Source organism: Nipponia nippon, unplaced genomic scaffold (assembly GCF_047370975.1).
Source record: "Nipponia nippon isolate SJK-2023a ecotype South Korea unplaced genomic scaffold, ASM4737097v1 scaffold_4, whole genome shotgun sequence".
Lineage (NCBI taxonomy): Eukaryota > Metazoa > Chordata > Aves > Pelecaniformes > Threskiornithidae > Nipponia > Nipponia nippon.
In genome coordinates, this window is record NW_028262358.1 from 3,647,996 (window position 1) to 3,671,576 (window position 23,581).

A 23,581-nucleotide genomic window follows, 5' to 3' on the forward strand; every position below is an offset into this window, starting at 1 on the left:
TTCAACCTTGGCCCTAGGTCTGACCTAGGAATTTCTTCAGCTTTTTGCTGGAGTATAAAAAGGGAGAGTTGAGCGTATAGTAAAAATCCTTCTGCAACTTTGTCTATGAAATGGCTGCTGCCACTCCATAACTCCATCATTAACACATGTAGCAGACACTTCCTGGTCCCCAAGCGTATCCTGCTTTATGGCACTGACACGTACCTAAACCGCAGACCATTAATTTCAGTGGGATCAAGTAAGCAAATAGGCATTACTTGTATTGCAGTTGTTATTTACAAACTCCATATTCTCTTGCTTCTGGGCGGTGGACTCATACATAAGATATTTACCTTTAAAATTTCTGCTATATTAGGGTCCCACAAGTTCTGTAGCAAGTCAGGAAAGAGTTGCTTAATTACTTAAAAGCCATTTTATTTCACCTTTTATTTGCAAGCAACTTTGAATGGTAAACTCTGACACATTGATTGATGAGGCACAAAGGGACATGAGTAGTCAGCTGCCTTTTGCTGTTCCTAGTTCAGGCACCTCTGTGGCTGTATTAACAGTGAAAATCTCAGAGACCAGAAGTGCTATGAGATGCTGCCAAGCAAAATTTTACCAATAGAAATCTTGCATATTTATGGTTTTATAGTGAACTAGGTTGGCCAAGTCCTAGATTAAGATTTTGGGGGGGTGAGGGGGTAAGAACGTGTCCTGGGTATCCTGCCTCAGGTCCTGAGCTCCTTCTCACATTGTTGGCACTTGGGAATCACTCAAGCAAGTTCTCACTTTCAGCCAGATGCAAACATCAGTGGGAAAGGTGGGTGATTCTGTTGCTGCTGTGAACCAAGCTCAGGGAATAAGTACCGAAGTCCATTTGATCAAAACCCACCCATTTGCATCAAGGTTGTAGGGATTTCACAAAAAAATGTAAAAAGTTCAAAAGGCAAAAAAAAAGGTGTTAGCAGTACAGTTACACTAGTTTCCTCCTTTTACACAGTCTATCCTGAAAGAGATAACCTATCTTCGGCTAACCAGTCCTGTATAATATTTTGAAAAAGCCGACGGGAAAAGACGGCTTGGCAAAGTCCGATGCACAGTGATTAATCCAAGTGCCAATTCACTACTAATCTTCTGTGGAATGGTTTTGTTTCTGGTTTATTAAGGAAGCAGACATACGTGTGGCTGGGTACCAAGGGTGCGCCTATACGTGCGTGTGCGCACATTTGCAGGCAGGCAGGTCAGATTCCTATCCACGAGAGCACCGCTGCTGCTAGGATCATCCAAAAAAATCTCTATTGGTGGCTGAAATGGAGCACAGGATCTGCTCTGCTCTGACGGCTCCTACCTCAGGAGGAGCTCAGGCAATGGCAGAAAAGCCCACCCAGTGTACTCGCCTTTTTAAGCTTCTGGGGCTTGCAGGCCTTCCTAACTCTGCCCTGGGGAAAAACTGTGTAACAATGGATAAAAGACTTGGGCCTCCCAGCTTAGTTACAAAGGATTCTCTTCACTCATCCTCTTAGTGAGAAATCCAGTTGAATGCTTTTTGAAATCTTTCAAATATTAAAAATAAAATAAATCTTCTTATTCCATTCCCCGGCGAGATTCTTGACTGCAGTGCCATGTTGTCATACACTTCAGGTCCTTTAAAATGTCGAAAGGACCCCCTTCAGTGATGTGGCTGCAGCCAGGTACACGGAGAAAAGGTTATTCAATTCTTTGTGTGCCTTCAGAAAATTGAAGGAAAAAATCCAATGAGCCCTAAGAGGGGGAAGATATAGTGGCTATTAAAATAATTCGGTGTCAAGCTGCAGAAGGCCCACTGCTACTACCTAGCTTGGTTGGGATCTGTTTTGGAAAAGAGCTGGAGTAAGTTTATTTGTTTCAGGCAGAGAGAGGGGAATATTACTGTTATACCTGGGCATGTGAATCATTGCGGTTTGTTGCTCAGAAGAGTTACTGCAGAAAATACTTGGCAAATCAGTTGTGAAAAGAATGAAACACTGTTTTCAGCTGCCTGAGAAACTGGTTTGCCTCTGTTTCCTTCTCTTCTGAAATGTTATCTGCTCTCTTCTTTTAGTGCCAAAGTCAGCCTAGAGATGCTCTACTCCCTCTTTACACGTGCTTTTCAACCCAGTGGGGACAAGATGCTTCAAGACACTCTGAGGTCACTTATAATCTGAAAGAGTTGGAAAACTGAAAGCTGTCCATGTGTGCCATCATCAAGTGACTCTGTTACTCATGGTCTTAGAAGTCAGTTATCCTTGCATAGAAATCTTTGACCAAGCACATTATTGTCATTGCTTTGTAAAGAAAATTTCTTCGTGGGAAGCTCTTGAAAGCAGCAGAGTGGTTTGTTCCCTCTGCCTTGCAGCCTCTCTCTCTTTCGCTCCCCTCCCAAGGAGCTGTTGAATATTCAGCATCACCTAATTTTAAACTCTTTCTTTAAAGTCTTTGGTGCTTCTCAGTCGTATCAGGGGTCATGCTGGTGTGTTCCTAGACCACCTTGAGTTAGAGCACGTAAGTACCTGAATTTCTTAACAGTAGTTTTTTTCACTGAAGTGTGTGTTTAGATTCATGTAAAAAACATCCACTTACCGTGTTAGGTTTTTGTTGTTTTTTTGGTTTTGGGTTTGGTTTTTTTGACATCTTGCTATCTCTGAATTTAGGTTTGGTTCATTAGTCAAGGAAATAAACAGCCACATTTCTTATTATTCACACTATCACAGAGTGTATTCCAAGCCCATACATATCCTGCAGCTTGTTAAATAATTCTTTATCCTTTAAGAAATTCCCATTAATCTCTGACCAAGAAGAGCAATAATAGGTTAGTTAGTCATCATATATAAAAATCTGAATCATTTTTACAAGTATCTTTAATGGCTTCCATTAATTACGTGTCTTCATAAAAAAGCTACCCCTCTCAAACACAGCATCCTTTCATTCTTCAAGAGGATCTAATTTCTGAAATAACTGAAATTAAAGCACTGATGCTTTGTTTGGGCAAATTAAGCAGAAAAAATACTCACACAGCTCAAGCAGAAGGTACAGGAATCGTGTGTTCTATTAACTTGTCAGCTACCTTCATATTATTAGCAAAATTTTACAAGTCAACCCAGTAGACTACTGTGATTAGTGTTACACTGACAGCAAAATATTCCACGTGGGCTGGGTTGTGATTTTAGCTGCAGCCCAGGTGAAGATGAGACATCTCCCCCGCTGCTCTTGGCTTTGCCCCGCATGTCCTTGGCTCAGGTTTCATGGTGGTTGCGTGGTCAGCATGAACGGGGCTGTTACCCAAGGTCATGGTGCACCCTTCCCGTCCCATCCCTACCTCCTCGTGCCTGCCTGCCCTGCTCTGAGGAGTGTTGTGTTTCCGTGTGCTCAGCAGCATCGGGGGGCATTTTTAGGGTCAGATGATGTTTTAGCCTATTAATTCTCTGATCAAACGCATATCTTTGAGTGGGCAAAAATGGTCCCATCAGGGCTGGGCGGGCAGGCAGGACCAGCCCTTTGAAGGGCAGCTCAGACTTCTGGCGGATTAAAGTTGCTGTAAAACCACAGCCAGGATCATTACATCATTCATTCCTTTTTTCTTGCTCTTTGTTAATTTAAGTAATAGTTTGCTACCTTAAACCCACAATAAAAGGCAACGTTCACTGCCCAGCCACCAGAGCTGCACTGGACGATGTTTTCAAAACATCTCCTCTGTGTTCATCTGTCTTCCTCTGAAGACACCAGAGGCCCTGAGTAACGGATAAAAATTTTCAAGGTCAAATGTAAAACAGAGGCAACCTCTAACCCTTCATGGCCTCTTTAAACCCTTCCATCGTCCGTAGGTTGAGAAACACTGAAAAAGGAAGGATGGTACTGAAGCCTCTTCCTCCTCTGTTTTATTTCAGGTCATGTAACTTTGCTCACTCTTGTGGAAAGCCTGAGGAGCTCCAGGAGGGGTTTAAAGAAGAGATCTTCCTCTCCTGTTCAGGTGAACAGTCATGAATTAGACTCTTGAGAGACTAAGGCAGTATAAATACATAAGGAAATCTTTTGATTACACATAGTGTTAAAAGATGCTAAAAATACTTCTACTACAGTTAGTGCTGCATTTTTATGTATTTACTTATTTATCTTAATTTATGATATTTTTTCCCCTTCCCTGGGAAATGAAGACTATCAATAGATAAGGGAGAGAATTCTGTGTTTTTGTATGCAGTATGAGTCCAGTACTTGGCCAAGACCCAGATCTATTGTGGCAAGAAAGGAATAGATGAACTAACTAGGGACCCAGACTCTCTGGCTAGCATCCAAGAAACATTAAAAAATGTAGTACTGCACATAACAAGTAGGAAGATGCATGCAAATGTTGATGTCTTATTGAAAACTGTTAACTTATTAATATGTTGGGTTTATAGACATGCATTTGGATTTTAAAACCTGCTGTCTAAGTTCATGCCCTGAAATCACCTGCTGAACTATGTGTCTGAAATAATATTTAAAGTAGTGCCACATTGGTGAAGTAGTTCTGAAGAAAATGACACTTCTGGATCCCTAGGGCTAGACCGTTTATTTTGGGAGCATCAGCTCTCTGAGGTAGTGGCAGTGGTCCAGTTCAGCTATCAGGAAGGTTTCTAAGCAATGGTCCCACTTTGTTTCTTCACCATGTCTTCCCCGCCTGCAAAGAAGCAAGTCATACAGGTAGGAGGGTTCACTGTCTATAGGTTCATGTGAAAGATGTGGATCAAGAGCTTTGCGTGGTACCCAGAGATCTCCCAAAGCCTTTTAGAAGGGAGATCCTAAGAGCATTAGAGATGGAGGATCATTGGCTAATATAAGATTTAGGATGACATTGATGCTAATGCCTAGAATGAATCTTATTCCTGTGGGTCTTCTAATTGGGTGCAAGATATGACTCTCATTATCACATCCATGTTGCTTATGACTTCAAAGTCTGGAGAGCATTATAGTTTTTCATGTAGGTCTGGTTTGTCATCCAACCCTGGTAAGATATAAAAGGTGATTCAGTCACTCATCTTGCAGGCAGTCAATCCACTGAGCAAAGCATCTGTGATTACACATAGCTACTGGCTGGAAGAATAGGTGAGGAAAGATGCTCGAGTCTACTTCCATGTGTATTTATATATGAGCCAGCTGCAATCTGGTTCTTAGTTAATGTCATACAACTGGTAATGCAACTCCAAAATGTTTTTATTTTCATTACCAAAGGTGTCCTTGCCATTTTCCCTGTCGATCTGAACATTCACAAGGGTCTTTTGTTGCACATGCAGCAGCATGCGCAAACTAGTTGTGATCACAAAAGTGCAGAGAAGTATATAGAAACAAATGCGCTGGAAAAGTAGGTGAGCTCCAGCTGAGACAGTTCATATGGAGGAGACAGTGCTGTCCTGTGAAACACTACAGGAATCTGAAATGATAATTTCTTTCTACAACAGCAATGAGCAAACAGTATCAGTGATGGCACTTCATTCACAACCATAACTATCATCACTGACATTCACTAGAGGTGTCAAATCCCTTTTTTTTATGCTTTTACAGTAATATTTTATCTCTTTCCCTCTAGAATTATTATTTTTTTAGTAGGGAATAGCTTAATATTAGGGCTAACAGGTGAATGGTGGGCCTCAGTTTTCGATTTTTTTTACTTGACCTTACTTACTCCCTATTCCCATCTCATTCATGCTCAGAGCCTTGTTTGAGCTGGAGGACCAGTTTTATGGCGGTTGTTGTACTAAGTCAGCTTGCTCATACAGTAGATTTTTTCTAATCTCTCAACTCTAATTGTTGCATGCAAATTGTTTAATAAATAATGTTGGACAGAAAAAAAAAGAATAGATATTAATTAAGAAAAGGATTTAGGCTGACTCAGTCTCATACATGAGACAAAAGGTTAAGTAAATGCCAAGGCCGCTATGCCTCTTCAAACAATGAATATTAGTTTTATAATCATTAATGTCTGCTTAGAAAACAGAGTCATGCTGGAGACTTGTATGCCAAAATAACCAAGGCCAGGGCTGTTTCTTTTCAATCCGAAGCTAAATTATTCTCCAATAGAGGGCTAAATGTATGCAATTAACAGTGCTAGGTAGGACAACAGGGAATGGCACTTTTAATATGTAGCCAAATTGAGATCAAGTTTTTCTTTGAATCTGGTAACTTGGACATTTAATATGCACAACCGAGCTCTGCAATAGAATTAGTGAAAAGAAGCAGATAATTAACTCCTTCACTGCTTGTCAAAGCAGCCAGAATTATTATCCCGCTGTTTACTGATTCCTGTCTTCTGAAGTTGCTGGATCTACAAAAACAAAAGTTTTTTCAAGTGCCTTCCATATGTGGGCAAAGATTAAGACAGTTGTGTAGTCTTTATTAGAAAGAGGATTACCACATCATATTTTTAAAGAAAACTTCATCCTGGGAAAGATTAGTTTCTCGGGTTGGGGGGAGTTGAGGTTGGAACAAATGTGACGATATGGGCTTAACTAAAACTGGATACTCTGTTTCTGTGTTGAAAAGCTTAAGAAGACTAGGCTGGAAGGCTTGATCATATATTGTAAAAAATAAATAGCAAAAGACTTTTTAAGCAACTGGGTGACTCTCACCAGTATGAAGGCAAAAGTCAAGGTGCTTATTAAAACTTCCCAGCACCCTCATGTACAAAAAAGTTATCTGTACTAGACAAGACATGTTAGTTACACATTAGCATCACCTATTTAGTATGAGTGTACCTCATAATAATACTTAGTTCTCATCCAGTGATCTCCAAGAGGATGAGTATATTTATTCGCACTTTACTGAAGGGAAGTAAGGTAAAAGATGGTGAAGTGATTTGCATAAGGCAACTGAGTTGAGTTATGGCCAAATGGGTCTGAAGCTTAACTCCTGAGTCCTAGATAGTGCTAAACTGTGAATCTTATGGAATTTGATTGGGATGTCTCTAACGTACAGTTTTTGACTGGGCAAGAAGCCCAATCAAATTGTCCCTGTGTTTTTAGGGCTCGTTTGACTCTGAAAAGTTGAAACCTGCAAAGTTAAAATGTATTTTTGCATCTCTTTGTATCTAAACTAAGTTTGCACTTCCTTGCTCTGGGTTCTGCTTGAGCTTAAAGCAAAAGGGCATCATTTGCCAGTCTATGTAACCAGCCTTTTCACCTCTTGAGAATGCTTTCAAAGCAGTGCGTTTGGTTGCAGCAGTGACTCCCGTTGAACAGCCACATGCAAATAAATCCTCAGGTCTGAAAATGGTACACTTAAATAGTTCAAGTTTTGTTTCTAAGGCTGAAGTGCATTACAGCTCTCATTTAACTGAGTAAATACTATTATGCTGAAATCCTTTGCATTGTCATCAACAGGAAGAGCTAGCTTTGCTCTAGGGCTTGTTTCAGTGAAGGGTCTGTACTGGAATGTGTTGTATTTACATTTAATATTTGTGCCGTGTCTAGATCTCCCTCTCCAATTTCTGCTGCTTGCTGCTTTCAAGAGTGAAAAAAATATATCTGGAGAATGCACCCAGCCAGGGACACATGCTCAAGCCCAATTCTGAGCCTTATACTTTCTTTTTAGGCTTTTTACCTGCTACTACTAGGAAATAGCAAAGATGCGGCCAAACACCAGATTGTCACTTTCTGATATTGAGCTCCTCTCTTGATGAGTGGTTTATTAGTTTGTGCTCAGGCTTGACCCTGTATAAGAGATACATACCTGACTGCAGGAAGCTAATATATGGGATATTTTAACTGTCCATATTTAAGTCATCTTCATTAAGACCGTTTGGAAAGAATCTGCATTTTCTACTTGTGAATCTTTATCTTTTCCTTTCAAGAATTTTATTTCTGGAGATTAGGGCTGTGGATGACTAAAACTTGCTCTCTCCTACCCAGCTGGCCTGAGTGCTGAAAGCACAAGTGGACTCCAGCAATCTGAAAGTCTCTTAACCAAGTCCACCACAGTGGTCCCAGCTGTGAGCAGGATCTGAACTGACTGAGGCCACCTAGGAACAGCTTCCCTCTGGCTGCAGCGGCCTCTTTCACCACTCGGCAAATATTTGATTCTGAAAATGTTTAGCTTGCAATTATTTCACCATGAATTCATGCCAAAAGGCCAGGTATGGCCTCGTTGTATTTGCTAAAGGTCTGGCTCTGGCACTGTGGCGTGGGAGGATCGCCTGTCAGGTGAGGCCTGAGGTCAAACTGTCCCCTTGCATTCCTCGTATGGGCAATGCTGCCTTTACAGTTGGCTCTGGGGCGATGTGGCTAATGCTGTCAGAGAGAAAATCTCTGGGTTTCTTAGTGTTATGGCACAGTCGTACTCATGATTTTATCCCTTATGGATACACCTCAGCACTCTCTGTCTATCCTGACAGGCACCATCTATTTACTCATCCCTCCATCCATCGCAATTGCCCTTGTGGCAGCACTGTATTGACCAACTTGGGGCAGGTAAAATGGCCCCAGGCCCTTCCTCCTGATGTCACTAACCACAAAAGCAGATAAGATTAGAGTCCGAATCGCTATACAGGAGGTGAGATTGCTGAGTCTTGGGAGCAGCCTGGATGTTTCCTTCTGCAAAGTGCCTTTTCGCACAGCGACACAAAGTGTCCTTGCCTTCTGCTTCTTCACTGCAGTGATCCACAGCAACGACCAGCTAGGGGCTGTGCCAGCGGGTTTCTGTAGCCATCTGTGGTCCTGGTGTCATGGTGATTGGGGCATCTGGGATATATATATCTATACGTAAATATGTATGCCTCATACCAGCAAAGGAATCCCTGAAATAGTAAAAGAGAAGGGAACTAAAGCTGTATGTGTGTAAGACTGCTTGTAGAGATATTACTATTAAGGCAGCTTCTGTTGTACTTTCGATACTAACATGCTTAATGTGGCGGTGGCTGTAAGCGCAGGGCAAGCTCAGCAGTGAGCGCTGGCAGCCCTAAGTCACTGCTGCCCCAGCTAGAGCCGGTCCCGCATTGATCTTACCGGCTGCTCCAATCCTCTCTTCCCTCCCTCCAGGCTGCTCCAGGCCTTTCTCTCAGCACCGTCACAGCCAGCTCTGATCTGTGTTCCCTCGGCTCCTGCCTGCTCCTCCAAGCCCCTGCCTCACTGCCCCACACGGCCACCAGTGCTGCCGCCGCTCATCTCCCCCACGGCTGCAAGCCTCCACGGCTCGGCTCTCCTGCCTCCCTGCCAGGTGTCACCTCTAACCTCACCAAGCACCCTCAGGGCCCCTTCTCTTATCTTTTACCTTTTCTTCCTTCGTGCTCCTGCTTCCCTAGATGAGCCCTGTCCCGCTCCCCCAGGAATAACAACCATGACTGGCATCTCTCTCAACACTGCTGCTTCTCCACCCCAGCTCCCAGTCAGGCAGGATTCAGCCGTGACATCTCACCAGGGTGCAGAGCTGCTTATGCTGAGCTGTCTTTCCTCGAGAGTCCTCACCCAGTTTTGTAGTGTAACCCATCCCATCAATCAGTGTATCTCCTAGTGCCGACAGGCTGGACAAGGGCTCGGCTCTGCTCCTCACCACGTTTAATCCCTAGCGCCAAGTCGCCAGGACACCATAGACTATTGGGTTCCGCTCAGGCATAATTCCATCATTACCATTGATTTGTTCGCTCATGCTCCCCACGGTGCTTTTAATCAACTCTCCATCTTTGTGCCTTCACACCTTTACGCTTTTCATGATTGGCTCTGCTACCTTCTGCCTCTGCAATGAAATAGTACCATAGAAATCCTCCTGCCTCTTACATACATTAACAATTCCATTTCTTCTCTCTCTGGTCCAGTGAAGGGATCTCCCTCTCCCACAAAGGCACCACTGTCTCTGCAAAGCACTCTGGTAAGCGCAGGGGGAATAGCTTCTATTCATTATTCCTCAAAGTCCAGTACAATGGGTTATAATTAGTTACTGGCCTCTTTGGTTTACTCTACCTTCAAAGGCTCTTTTATAGTTTAAAAGTGAAGGGAGATGCTGACATTAATTTTGAATGTCTTTCCGTAGCATTGTACAAAGATAAAACTAACATGCAGGTAAAGGGATAAGTAACTCGCTAGCCAAAAAAAAAAAAAAAAAAGTAGCAAATAGGGTCATCATCACATTCCTTTCATGAAAGTAGTGTGGTGTTGGAGAGAACTCATTAGCCTTTTTGTTCTGCATTATCACCATCATTTATCAGCAGCTGTATCACATGTCACAGCTACTATCCTTTCTGGCATCCAGTGTGGGACCAAAGGACTCCCAGAGAATGCTGAGTTTCGACGCCAGGGTTGTGCCGCGTGATGCAGTAGGCACTGTATTAATTGTGGCAGATAGAATTTTTTCCAATATACTCCTAAAGGGGCACTCAATAAAGCAATGCAGTGTGATTTACCAACTCAAAGAAGCATGGACAAATAAAACCACATCATGGGCCTGTCCTTCTTTCCCCTAAACCTTCCTTAGTTTGTTAATACTTGAAAACAAAACAAACAAACCCAAACCCAAACCCACAAGTGAAAAAAACAAACATTCGGCTAATTACACCAACATGCAAGCTGCTTTCAGTGAAACACTTCATTTTAGTTATGTCTCAAGTGATAGTGACCTGTTAAATCTTTAAAGAAGTCTGCTTTTTCTTTAAGCTGTGACTCTGATCACTTTTGTGCACACATGCGTGATTCTCCACTGCACAGCAGAGTTTGGGGAGTAGTTTTAGAAATCAGCTAGGAGCTCCTCCATGAACCTCGTCCTTTAATTATCAGGTGATAATCATCCATGTCTTGCATCAATGCAGAAATTTGTGGAAAGGGAGAAAACTGTTCAAGCAGCCGAAGTTGCAGTTATCAGTTCAAGCCAGTGCTTTAAGAAAATACCTTGTGTATAAAAGTGGCACACATCCGCTATCCCATCTAAGAGAAGGGGAAACGCTGTCTGAGTATTTTGAGCATCCGAGCAGGACATGCAGAGGCTGATCCTGACCCTCTAGACTTGGGCCAAGTCAGTTAACCCTGTAACTCAACTGCTTACCCCAGAGGCAGGTTGCGAGGATTAATTAATATTTGCAAAGTGCTTTGAAGATGGAAAGGAGCTTGTTAAGTACTATAAAGTATTATTAATAGTGATAACAAACTAATAACTTTGGAGTATATGAGTCTTAGCCTTTTCTAGCAAGACCTTTCCTTGCAAACAGCTGAGCAAGTAACACCACTACAGCCAGAGTGCCTGATCCTCTGTTTTCCAAAGTTCTGGGGTTATGCTGATTGAGTAAGGCCCTAAGTAAGTACAAACCACATTCCATTTCACGTTTCAAATAAGCTATGCTATGTTTTAAAACATGGTGTGACACAGTATACCTTTAATGTACCGAGCTAATATGCCTGGGATGATTCTAACTGTTAAATGTGTTAGAGCGAAGCAAAACAGCATTGGAAAGATTCCGGCCCTTTGGATTTGGAGCATGTGCTTTGCTCTCTATCAGCTCTGAATGCATTTCTAAATTTTCTGCATTTCCCATGTTGACGGCTGCTAGCAGCAGCTTCCCACTTGCCTGCTCGTGCTTCGCTCACCGGGCCATGCCACAGTGGCTTGCGTGGTCACGCACCACACAAACACTTGCTGTAAGAGGTTCACCAAACTTCGAGCCTCTTGTTGAAGTGTATGGTGTCTGCACCGAACAGGGAGAAGTGCTTTGATTCTTAGCACTCTCCCTCTGTGTGCAGCCACATGGGGGAAGGTCGAGGGCAAGAAGTAGAGTATAGGACTGGATGTTGCCAGTAATGGCTCCTACTGTTACCCATTTGGATTTTATGCCAAGAAAATCAGGCACTGGTGTCAGCCGCAGTCAAGAGGAAGTCTGTCAACGTATTTAATTTGAAACAAGAAACAGTTTTAGGCTTGTATGGCCTGGGTCTTTAAGGCCAGTTTTCTGGCATTATGAAAAATGTTTTTCCTCTGAAAACTTTGAGATCTAAGAATTTTGTCTGGAGTGTAAACAGTAGGACTCTCATGAAGAGTAAAATTTATTTCTTAGCTTGATAGGGTCAAGTAACTCTAACTGGGATTAGCTAATGTTTCACAGACCCTGATGTTTCTGTGGCTAGGGAATCCCTTGAGGAAGGAAGATATCCACATTTGATGAAAAGCTCCTAATAAAATTAGATACTGCTTCTGAGCTTATCAAAGGAAAATGGAAAGTAATGAAAATTAAAAGTGCAGCTCTGGAATCTTGTAAAATCCTGACAAGATAGCGATCTGGAATTTGCCATCCATTATTTTTTACCTTTTTCTGCCCCATCTTTCCATGCACACACAATCCTGCACATACAACCCCTGCTGCTTTCTCCAGTCAGATGACCTTAGTTGTGCGTGTCTCATTTTCTCTCTCAGCAGCCCCACCTCTAAACCCCCCACAAAAAAGAAAAAAAGAAACAAAAAAAAGAACAGCAATCAAGGTTGGGGTAACTTGCCAAATCCCAAACTTTCTCTGATGAGTTATTGCTGAAGAGAGGAATCGGCAGCAAAACAAAGGATAATCTCCAAGATATCAAATAAAGCTGTCCTATTCCCTTAATGTCTTTCCGAATTATTAGTGAACACCTGGGACATTTCTGAAAAAGCATGACTTGTTTTATGGAATGGAAAAGGCTTGTGGCTTTGACAATTTGTTTGTGGTCAGAAAGCAAACTTAGGGGCCAGTGTTCTGGCTTTTACATGAGCAAAATAAGGGACAGTAAAAGGAAAGCAGAAATAAGAGAGGATATGTTGAAGAAGGGGAAAGCACTTTTATCACTGCTAAAAACATATATCTTTAACTGTTCGCCTCCCTCTTTGCGAGCAATTAAACTTTTCACTCTCTGAAAGACTGGAAATAGGAAAGATTTTCTGCTTGTACTGTGTCCATTTTCTGTGTTCCTGAACTATTCTTTCTTTGTGCAGCCTTTATCAGGGAACTTGCTTGGCAGAGGCACCAAAAGAAATACTTTGCGTTATCCTTTGTTTTTTTATGGGGCTATCCCGAGATAACCTCTCCCATACTTGATAGTGGTTTCTAAAAGCAAACTGGCTAGTTGAACAAATGGGGAGGAATACACAATGCCAAAATACAGGTGAGAGTAGTGATTTTATTGTTGTCTGGTGTACAACAGTGATACAAAATCTAGCTGTCCAAAATCTGGAATTTCATTGCTCTTTTTGATTCATTGCTGAGGCACCCTGATACCTGAAGCTCTAGCAAGGACACTGCTCAGGTTTTCTTTTTTCTTTTCCCCCTCCTTTTTTTCCCAGGTTGCTTTAATCTGTAATATCAGCAATAATCACTGTGGTATTGTTGCCTAGGCATTCTTGAAGAGTCAGAAGTGGATTCTAATTGAAGAGTTCATTACCAAGATCAGTTGGCTCCTTGATTACAGTGGCAAGGTGAAATATATATCCTCACCAAAAAGCAACTGCTAAACCTTTAGAGAAGTCACCCACTTTTCACTCTTTTTCATTAGGACCCCGACAAGCTTGTCAGCAAAATTAAAGGTATGTCATTCACATCGTGCATGCATTGCAAAGGACTATAAACCTGCCAACCTCTTTGATGAAATAAAAGGGTTTTATTTATGATTCATGTAGGAATATGAGGTTATTTTTATTCTGTCAGTACACTAATAATCAGACAAGAGCTCAGGAAATGAGAAGGCAAACTGACAGGGAAGGTTCTGATAAAGGGGAACCCTCTAGGGTATTTTGCCCCCTTTGTAATCTCCTCCTTTTTAGTGCGAGGTTATAAGCATGGCATAGCATGATCTTGCAACTAGCTTGGCTCACAGGAACAAAGAGAGTAACTACCTAGCAGGACTTGAGGTATAATTCCACAAGAAAAAGAAAATACTTCCACCAGAGAGGTCTGCATTGCTGCAGTGATGTGAACAGGAACTTCCAATCTGGTCTTCAAGAGCATAGTGAGTTGTAAAGATACCCTTCTTTTCTACTTGCTTTTCTACTGGGCAACATAACCAATCTTAACAACAAAAAAAAGAGACTGTAAACCTTATACAGAGCCATTGCAAATTTGTTACCTATTTGTTTTATACTGATTTTTCCAAGCGCTCCCAGTCTAGCTCAACATGAGATACAGCAGCACAGTAAAGGGAGGATGGGGAAGCAGCTCCCTTCACAGTCCTGGTCAACATTTATGCTAGCAGAGTAGCTAGGTAGCAGGCTATGTTTCAAAATGTGTCTTCCCCTGGATGTTTCAAATGCCTTGGCAGTTTGAAGCTGCTTTAGTTCTGTCCCAGCTCAGCAAAGCTTCTGGAAGTGCATTTTGTGCTTCTTGGCGTAAGCTCTCATTCATACCACAAGCACAACCATGATTACAGAAACACTCCTTGTGAGTAAAAGGTATCACTGTATTAGCTGGCTGGCCTTAAGTACGGTAGTTTGCTGAACAGTGGTGTGCTGGCAGGAAAACACAGCCTAGCAAAATACATGCAGGATGAAGTGAAACAAAGTTCACTGGAGGAAGGAAAATAACACTAATCCTTCATTCAATAAGCAGTGAGTTAAGTACATTTTGCGCGTTGAAGAAATGTAAAAGCAAAGGGAAGAAAGCACATGAATAAAGGTGGTGTGACCGCCTTCCTCTCTAAAGACAACATATGGGGCATTTAAGTACTAATAATACCAGGAGTTATACCCAAGCTGCTAATATGAAATGTGGCCCCTGGTTTAAGGTTCCACTGAGTTTCAGGGTGTTTGAATTCCCTCTAACCAGAGAATCCCCTTGAAGTGAGGGATGATGCTAACATTTTCATGGGTTGTTTAAATCATTGAATAGACCTGCAGAGGATAATAACCAGTGTTTGAGATGGGATTATATTCACTCTTGAGTGCTGCGATCTCTGCGATAATTTTCCGTACTCAGATTTGCACCTCACAAAGGTTCGAGAAGTTTGGATTTGGTTACATGGGGCTGGCTCTGTAAAGATGAGCCAGGTATCAGAGATGCGCTGAGCAGATATGGTCTGGTTGTTGGACTTAAAGCTAGTCTCTGTGATTGTTTTGGGATACTCCAGAGTGACACCTTCCAGACTCTTGTTGCTTGTCCTATACCATCCTACTGATGCTAAGATTAGGGGTAATTCATAAAGAAAGCATAAATCACAGAGGGCCTCAGATAAATATAGAGACTGATTGCACTGCTGCCTACAATGTTTTACTTGTTCCGTTTCTTAGCCTCACGGTGCTTTCTGGGTAGTCACTTGCTTTCTTTTCCCATGGAGAGACATGGAATCAGTCTTTCTTCTTGTTAGTGTGGGATTTATCTTTTTTTTGTTTGGTTGGTTTTTTGTTTGTTTTCAAACAGCTACAGCAAAAGGATTTATAACAATTTGAAACTCTTGATGGCAAAATCTGCTGCCAAGGAGCTTCAGGACAGAGGCAATACTTGAAAGTCTTTTCAGTGCCTTCTTGAGAATTGGTTAGAAGTCAGGGGCTGGAAGCAGCAGGATCCTGCTGTTTGCAGAACACTTGGTGCTCGTCCTTTCTGACAAGCTGGCCAACTGGCAAGAGTTGACTGGGTTTTTGACTACTGTGTAATGTTGAAAGGACACAGAGTAGCCTCAAGGTGTTGCTGTCCCTTTAAAAACCTCCTTTCTTCTGTTGACTCAGTGATTTACAATAAAGCATAATTTAATTTCTCTCAGCTAATTACAAACTGCTCCCTTCCAAACTCTTGATCTTTTCACACAGCCAAAGGCATCGCTAGCAAATCAGACCCAAGATTTAGGAGGTTGCGATATTGCACCGCTATTCCCATAGCAGCCGAGTACTTCTCCTTGTACTTCTCAAGCCTGCCATTGTACTGGAAAGTAGAGCAGGTAACTACTTCATCAGCCTGAGATTTCATTCTCGTGGAGCACGGAGGTTCATTATACTTACTTTATCAGCAGTAAGGTTTACTGCCGAATCCATGAGAGATATTCATGTGAAACATGAGCAGAGAGAGAGGCATTGCATCTTTTCATTAATAAGCCCTCTTCTGGGATCTGGCATTAGTGAGATTCAGCGGATCATAGAGCACAGGGGTATCATTTTTACATGATTACTCTAAATTCTTAAACGAGAGGCTTAAGAGAGAGGCTTCTCACAAAGGCAGCTGTGGGAATTGTTAAATGATTGGCACAGCACTCACGATGGGCTGAACCACTCTGGGTACCTCCAGTCATGGGGGGTACCAGCAGGCATTTTATTACCTGCCATCGAGGGAAAAGTGGAAAAGAGAGAGTGTATCAGACAGAGGAAGATGTGCTAACCCTGCGAAATATCTCAGTAGTTCTGTCTCTCCTCCTGAACAAAACTCTTGCCACAATACTGATGCAGGGCTTCATCACGCCGCACAGCCTAAGCTATTCTCCTCCCTTACCATAACTTCTTTGTGTCTAGGCTTATTTTTAACCTGTCTGATCCTACCTTCTTTAGTATGGCTACTAAAATAATCCCCTTGCAACTTCCACCCCAAATAATTAATTTTTAACTGAGCAGAGGGTCATTTAATTCCACCAAATATGATACTTCTGAAATACATTGTCTGCACGTGAGAATCTTTGGGTGGCTCAGAGGATTGGGACACCACTAGCAGATCTTTGCTAGATTGTGAGGCTGATGACATTAACAACAAAGGCAGGCATCTATGGATTCTGGAGACCTACACTGTCTTCTCGATGTCACTACGTGTTTCTTCTGTGGTTTCATGCAATTCCATCCAAAAATATCGCCTTGCGCTCCCTCTGTCTTAGCTGTTCAGTCCTGTCCTGCCAGGCTGCGTGCAAACCAAAATCGGGAAGTTGATGTGGCTGAAATAAAAACTCTTTTTTTTCTCTCCCTGGATTAGTTTTCAGCTGGATAAATTCCTCAATCAGTTCCAAAATATAGATGCACAAATGCTTATCCCAGCGTGAGAAAAGAGACCCCATAGGGACCACAGGGACTGGACTGCTTCTGTCATTGACAGCCAAAAGCTTTGGCTGAGCTGTGGCTTCCAGTCTCCATTTAGAAAATGGAGATAATAGTAATTCCTTATTTCTTTGCTTCTTACGTTAAGGCAAACATCGTCAGCATTTGCTACATATATTTGCATTTGTCCATAGAGCTAGATCACAGAGCAGGTGTTAAATCTATGCGAACTGTGCACAGCTTGGGTAGGTAGATGTGCAAGAAACAAAACACTCATTTCACCAAGAAGCACTTTCAGTGGGAGATCAAATTGAGAATCAATATAGTGAGTGAAAAGCATGATGCTGAACTGCAAACCATGACCTGTCTGTGAAGCCTTCAGTGTTCTCTTGCTGAATCTATACCTGCCCTAAAGCAATTGCTCTGATAGGCAACAACTGCCAGAATCTTCCCAAGGTATCGTTAACTCTGAAATATGAAGGTGACCACTGCTCTGTTTACATTTCTTTGGTGAGTGTTAGCAAGAAAATCCTTCCTGAACTGTTTCCCCAACATGTTGAAGTCCACTTGCAAAAAACTCCGGCTTCCCAATCAGCCTGATCCTGATTGCTAATAGCTAGAGATTGCTTTAAGCTCTGAAGTTTAAAAGAGAGAAGGAGAATGAGGAGGAGGAGGAGGTGAAGACGACCACAACAGACCTATGAAACCTAAGAGCCACATTGGAGATTCCTGAGGTACTTTGAACCTTGGTGTAAATCCATCACTTTTCAGGTTTTATTTACAACTGAGTTTAGGCAGAGATGTTCCTCTTTGAGAAGACTTCTTTCAATCTAGTGCTTTCTACAAGTCCAAAAAGAAAAAGAAAAACACGAACCAAGAAGGCGAGGTCATGTGGGGGGCTGAATAATCCAGATCAAACAGCAAAGAACACCTGATTAGAAGCCAACACATTTCTCTTTTCAGTATCTCTGAAATTGTTTGGCAGACTTAATTAGAAACAGGTGCAAGCTATAATATTTATTGCAACAATGCATCATTTTTGTCTGTTTCCAAGGTCATCGTTCTAGCCAATAGGAAGCAGCAACCCACAGGGAGTATAACTTCGTCTATATGAGTAAAACGTGAATTACTTAACCCTTTATCTAATGGAATGAAATACAACATTGCACAAAGCACAGAGCTAACAAAATAGAAAATCCTGTGAGAAATCTTTCACGATAACAGGTTCCAGTGAAGTAAGTGACATCACCAGCTGAGCTAATAGCCAGCCTTAGGTAAAATGGAGTAGGTACAGATAAGGAATGAGAAAAACACATTTTTTTTTACTACTTCTCTTTTGAAGGCCTGGGTTTATGTCGAGTTTGCTGCAGTAGGAGGCCATGATTGCATGTTATCTAGCGCCTACTGTACAGTTGGGTCTCATACGCTGCATTGGGCTAAGCTTTAGCAATATATTTCTTTGGCTACGTCTGTCTCCAGAGGCATCAGGCTGCAGATGCACCTGTACAGAGGCACCTAGACACTGCCTTTTTGAACTGAGAGTGCCAGGGTTTTCAAGCAAGAGAAGCCCGAGAAAGTTGTTGATCCTTCTTGCCTTTTAAGACAGCAAATTTAGAGAGACAAGGTCCATGTGCTTCTCCCCCTCTGAGGGTAAGTGTCCCAAACACGGTTTCACCTGGTCCCACAGTGATTCTGTTGGTTAACAGCCACAGTGCCCTTGGTTACCAAAAAGCCACATTTTCAAAGCTGGCACTTAATTCCCTCTTGTGAGTTTTTCTCATAATCTTTGCATGACTTCTTTGTGCTTTTGTGATCATTTGGGAATGAGGAACTTCTTTTAAATTCTATTTTATTCCTTTTAAACATGACAAATATAAATATGGAAACAAAGCAGCATACGCTAATAATAGAGATGTGTGAAATTGTGGGATTTTTGCCTTTTTGCAAAAGCTGCAAGAAGTTGCCAATATTTCTGCAGACGGAAACTATTTTTTCCACCTTCAAATCATCACACAGCATAAAATCTGTTGGTATTTGTGTATCTTTGGATAGATGCTAAAGGTAACAAGGAAATACAGACTCTCTCTTGAGAATTTACACACCCTGGGTCCTAGCTTTTTCTTTTGGCACCCACGACTGCCTGAAAGGCACCTCGGCATCTGGTCATCCCTGTTGCCCAGATTAATTGTCCTATGTCTGCCATCAATTACTAATGTTCTGTGTGATCGCAGGAACCATTCTTAAGAGAGTATCCTCTGTCCATTAAATTCAGAGGTAAAATAATCCAAGCACATGATATTGATGGATTTGGGATTAAATTCTGAGTGAACATTCAGTGGGAGACAGATCCTGCAGTCATTTTTGGAGAGCTCAACAGAATAAAAGATTATGTTTAGAGAAGACCCCTTTTCCCCCAAACCCCAAGCAATGTCCCAGCACTAAATTCTTGAGAAGTTCAGACCTAGTTGGAAACTTTGCAGCTCGGCATCCTTGCTAATTTGTTCCCTTTAGTGAATTTAATATCCCACACTTTTTAACAGAGCCTGGCTCATGGCTTGCAAATCCTTTTAGTAGTGGGCTGGTGAGTTTGTACATTATCCTCTGCATCACAGGTTTGCTTAGATAATCTGTTTCTTGAAGTATTTGTAAAATCCCCTCACTGTAGTTTTTCCCTCCTCTGTCTCTTCTCCTCACCAAAAGCAGAAGGCTCATACAGGGCTAGCTCTGAACCTGGGAATCTGTCACGTTGTTATAGTCGAGGCTCTTGCCAACACGTCACAGGTGTGCACAATGTGGAGCATAAGGAAAAAAGGGAGATCGTAATTGTCCAAAGCCTGCTAGGATGGCAGCTGCCATCCCGCGGAGCACCTCTGGTGCCAGGGAGCCAGTAAAATTAGGGGAGGGCAGAGGAGAGCCTCCCTGCACTTGTAAAGATATTTCAAGCCAGTATTTACACAGTCCTTCAGAAGGTGCCCAGCGTGTGGGAACGTGAAGGAGCAAGCGAGGCTTATGTGAGGGAGCTGAGCAACGTGCAAAAGTAACACTGGAACTTCTGGAAATGCACTAAGGACACGTAGGAAAGGGGATGGTGATTCTGGGAGGCTCTGCTCAGCTGAGGTGTTTTGCTTTGTGTCCTGAGTGCCAAGCCATACTTGAATTGTATTTTACTGGGAATCGGGCAGCTTGAGTTACAGGTGAATGGCTGGGTTAGCTGCTTCAGTCTTGGGTCATTTCTGCATTGTACTTAACTGAATAATACCTTCCCTGTTTTTTTTTTTTTTGCTCATTGATCAAGCTGCTTTTGGGAAAAGTGATACTTTGCATATCTGGCTAAGTGCTGTTAACAGCCTCTGCCTGCGGTTTGTTAAAATTAAAAAAAAAAAAAAAGAAAAAGAAAAAAAAAGAAGTGTGATCTTGCTGGAGAAGTAATTTGCTTCTCTCCAACCAATGATGGCTTGCACTTTATGCAAATTGGTATCTAGGGACAACAAATCCCATTTAATACATATGCATAGTTCATAAAAAAAACGACGTGAGAGAAAGAGAAAAAAGATAAAGCAACGAGTCAGCAAAAGAACAGGTTCCGAGGAAATTTATTGTCCCAAATTGGACATTTGTAACAGATGATGTGAACAAGTGTTAACTTTGTTTTCAGCAGCTCTTCACGTACATTCACTAGACATCACACAGATTATGTTTTAAGGATCTGAACTGTAATAAAAAAAAGTGTCTGTGGGCTTTGGAGTGTTGTGTTCCATATGGTTGGGGAAGTGCGGAGTTATTGCGACAAGCATCTTGTGAAGCTCATTACGCACGGCGGTGTTAGATGCGAATTGCTGCGCATCGCTATAGGGTACGTACATGACATCCCACAGTCAGCAGATAGCAACTGGAAATGAAAGATATGAAGGCACAGAGTACAGCTTCAGGGAACATGTTAGACAAAACATCTGCTGGTATCAGAAAGCTGCATTATCAGATCATTGTGGCCATGAATTTTTTATAAAGACATTTTTTTTTTTTAAAGCTGCAACTTTGAAAGTGACATTTTGCGAGAAAGTTTTTGATTGAAGTGTGATGTCAGGAGAAAGGCCAGTCTAGTTTATTATCTGTGTAAGAGCCAATATTGGCAGCCTGAATCAACTTCTTTCTCCAAGCAGTTGAGTTGGCCATTCACGTACTACAAGTGCTTTTTCCCATCTGATCTTGACGCCTGATAAAACCTCGACCCAGATTACAGGTTGTACCTGTAGCAGGCTCCTCAGCAAGGAGTTTTCAAAGTTTTGTTCCTGAAGGGCTACTTAATGCCATGGCTGGGGGGTTACTGAACAAAATTCACCCAAAATGCAGAACCTTTCTGTCCGGAAGGTGGAACATGATGTGCTTCACATGTGCAAAGCACAGTGAGGAGAGCACAGCATCCTCACCTAATTCCCTCTGGAGTGGGACCTTCACAGCCACCAGGTACCTTGTCACCACCGTAACCCTGACGATGGGCTGCTCTGCAAGGATGGCTGCAATTAAAAAGGCCGTCACATGTTGCTTACAAAAGCTTCTCAGGCCCACGGGCTGTACTTTGGGAGCATTGCTGTAAGCTGTGGACATCTCAGTGCTTAGAGGGGCCTCCTACCTACTTAACATTCCTGACATTCATAAGGGCAGTGAGATGGAATGAAATGTATGTGCGTATTGTAACTGTTTACATTAAAACAGCCAGGCATTTTCCAGTCTCTCACCTCTCCTGCCCCAGCTATGAATTTTCCTTCATGTCACCCGTGTTAGAGGGTAAGGTGACCTCCTCCTCTGCAGCAACAGGTACCAAAAAAAAAACCCATCTCTTGCTGATCTGCGGATGGTCTCTTTCTCTCCAGTCAACTGCTTCAAAACTGTTCATCCAAAAGTGAGCAAACCAATTTGCCGTGCCAATTCACAAATGGTCGCCTCAAAGAGAAGACCAAAATTTCCCTGCTTTTTGGCCTTCTTCCTAAGCCTTTTCCCTGTGTGTGTGTAAGGGATGGTGGGAGAATGGAGGGATGTGTCCAAAAGCATCATGACTTATGAAAGGATGTAGTTGTTAGCAGCAATTTTTTATGTAGTGCCGTTTATTAATGTAATGGGGGCTGCAGACGAAGCCAGAGGCGATTCGCACTCTGTCACTGATATTTAGGGAGCCTGAAAGTAAGCGAGGGATTTTGCTGGCCTGACCTGTTGCTGAATGAGGCAATTGTCAAGTGAAGGGAGATAGCTGCTGAGAGCGGCTGCCGAGAGAAACGATGCTCCCTGAGATGACAGCCCACGTAGGCCGTGGCTGTAACATCATTTTCCCAACTACTGCCTTTGAGTAGCATTTAAAAACAGCAGGCCTGGCATATAGGACGTGCAGATCAAGGTTTGGCTGTGTCGCTTATCTAGACAGGAGCTACATCAGGAAGGTAATTCAGTGTCCTCACCATTCTATAAAAACTACCCTAATGGGTTTTTGTGATTGTTTCCTTGGGATGAGATTTTAGAAAATACGTAAAGATAAATTTAATGAAAGCAGAAGCAGACCAAATGTGAGTAGTTTTTTGTAAAAAAATCCTGTTTAATTAGAGTTTGGAGGTTGGAGGTTTATTATGAACTGAAATTTTCATTTTAAACTTGCTCATACTTATGGAGAGAAAAAGCTGAACATGGGTCTGCATTTCCCAGGGGGCTCTCCACCGGTCTGGCTCACATCTGTGCATCCAGGCGTGAAGCTCCCGAATCCTGGGTTGTTCTGGTTTCGAGGGGGACAAGGAGGAGATCTGGCCTTACCTGAATACCGGTCATCAAGGACATAGTTATAGTTGCAAATGTGAATCAGAGGCTGCTACAGTTTTAATGTTCTTCTTTAAAAGAGTGCAAAGCTCTTTTATGTGAAGCTCATGTTCCTTTATAGGCTGCACACCCACACCTCCGGGAGCCTGAGAAGGCCTCTGCTGGGCTCTGGCACTGCTTAGCTGGGAACTTGCCTGGGCAAGCTCATCTCTCCAGAGACTTTTTTCTCTGAACCAGCGTCCCAGCATCCTGGTAGGAAACATTGTGTATTTGGAGTTAGGCGGCTAGCAGTACAGCCCCTCAAAATGAGACATCAACAAAATTTCTTCTTAACTGTTGTTGTTGTATGCAGTGACCCAACACTGAGCAAAAATGAGTCCTGCAGTCGGTCCTGTCTGTGCAACTGTGTGTACAAAGCAAGCGGAAACATTTAACTACCTCTTTTGGACATGCAGTCAGATACTGTTTTATCTGCAAGCCAATATATCAACATATACTAATTGGTCTGTGCTATTGCAGTAACTATGGTTCTAATTGCAGAGGCTGAAATGTGGGCATATAGTCCATCCCCTCCCTTTTTTTCACCTTAGCTTCTAGTTTGGGTTTACACTATGCTTGAAAGATTTCCTTGGCTATTCTTCAACTTTTCTTTGTGTGTGCTCTCCCTGGTAGCAAAAATGTTTCTGAATAGGTGAGTATTTCAGTGATAGAGTAGATATGATTTTGTACAGGACATGTCTCAATGTATGTGTATATACATATACCCACACAGGGGCATATATATATATAAATTCGGTAATATATACAAAAATTCTGTCCCCTTCTACAGATGGTTGTAATATAGGAAGCTTGTAAAGAGCACAGGCAGTATGTCGAG

At 42.3% G+C, this 23,581-nt stretch overlaps 1 long non-coding RNA gene across 6 annotated transcripts in view; it reads left to right on the forward strand.

Moving 5' to 3' along the window:
- Positions 1-23,581, forward strand: part of LOC148053065 (uncharacterized) — a 511,817-nt gene that overhangs the window by 461,701 nt on the left and 26,535 nt on the right. For 4 of the 6 annotated variants that reach the window (XR_015708546.1, XR_015708549.1, XR_015708547.1 and 1 more), the window contains one exon: positions 3,885-3,967. The exons of the other annotated variants lie outside the window; for them this stretch is intronic. This is a non-coding gene — a long non-coding RNA (uncharacterized LOC148053065). The remainder of the gene's footprint in view (positions 1-3,884; positions 3,968-23,581) is intronic. 6 annotated transcript variants of the gene reach the window in all.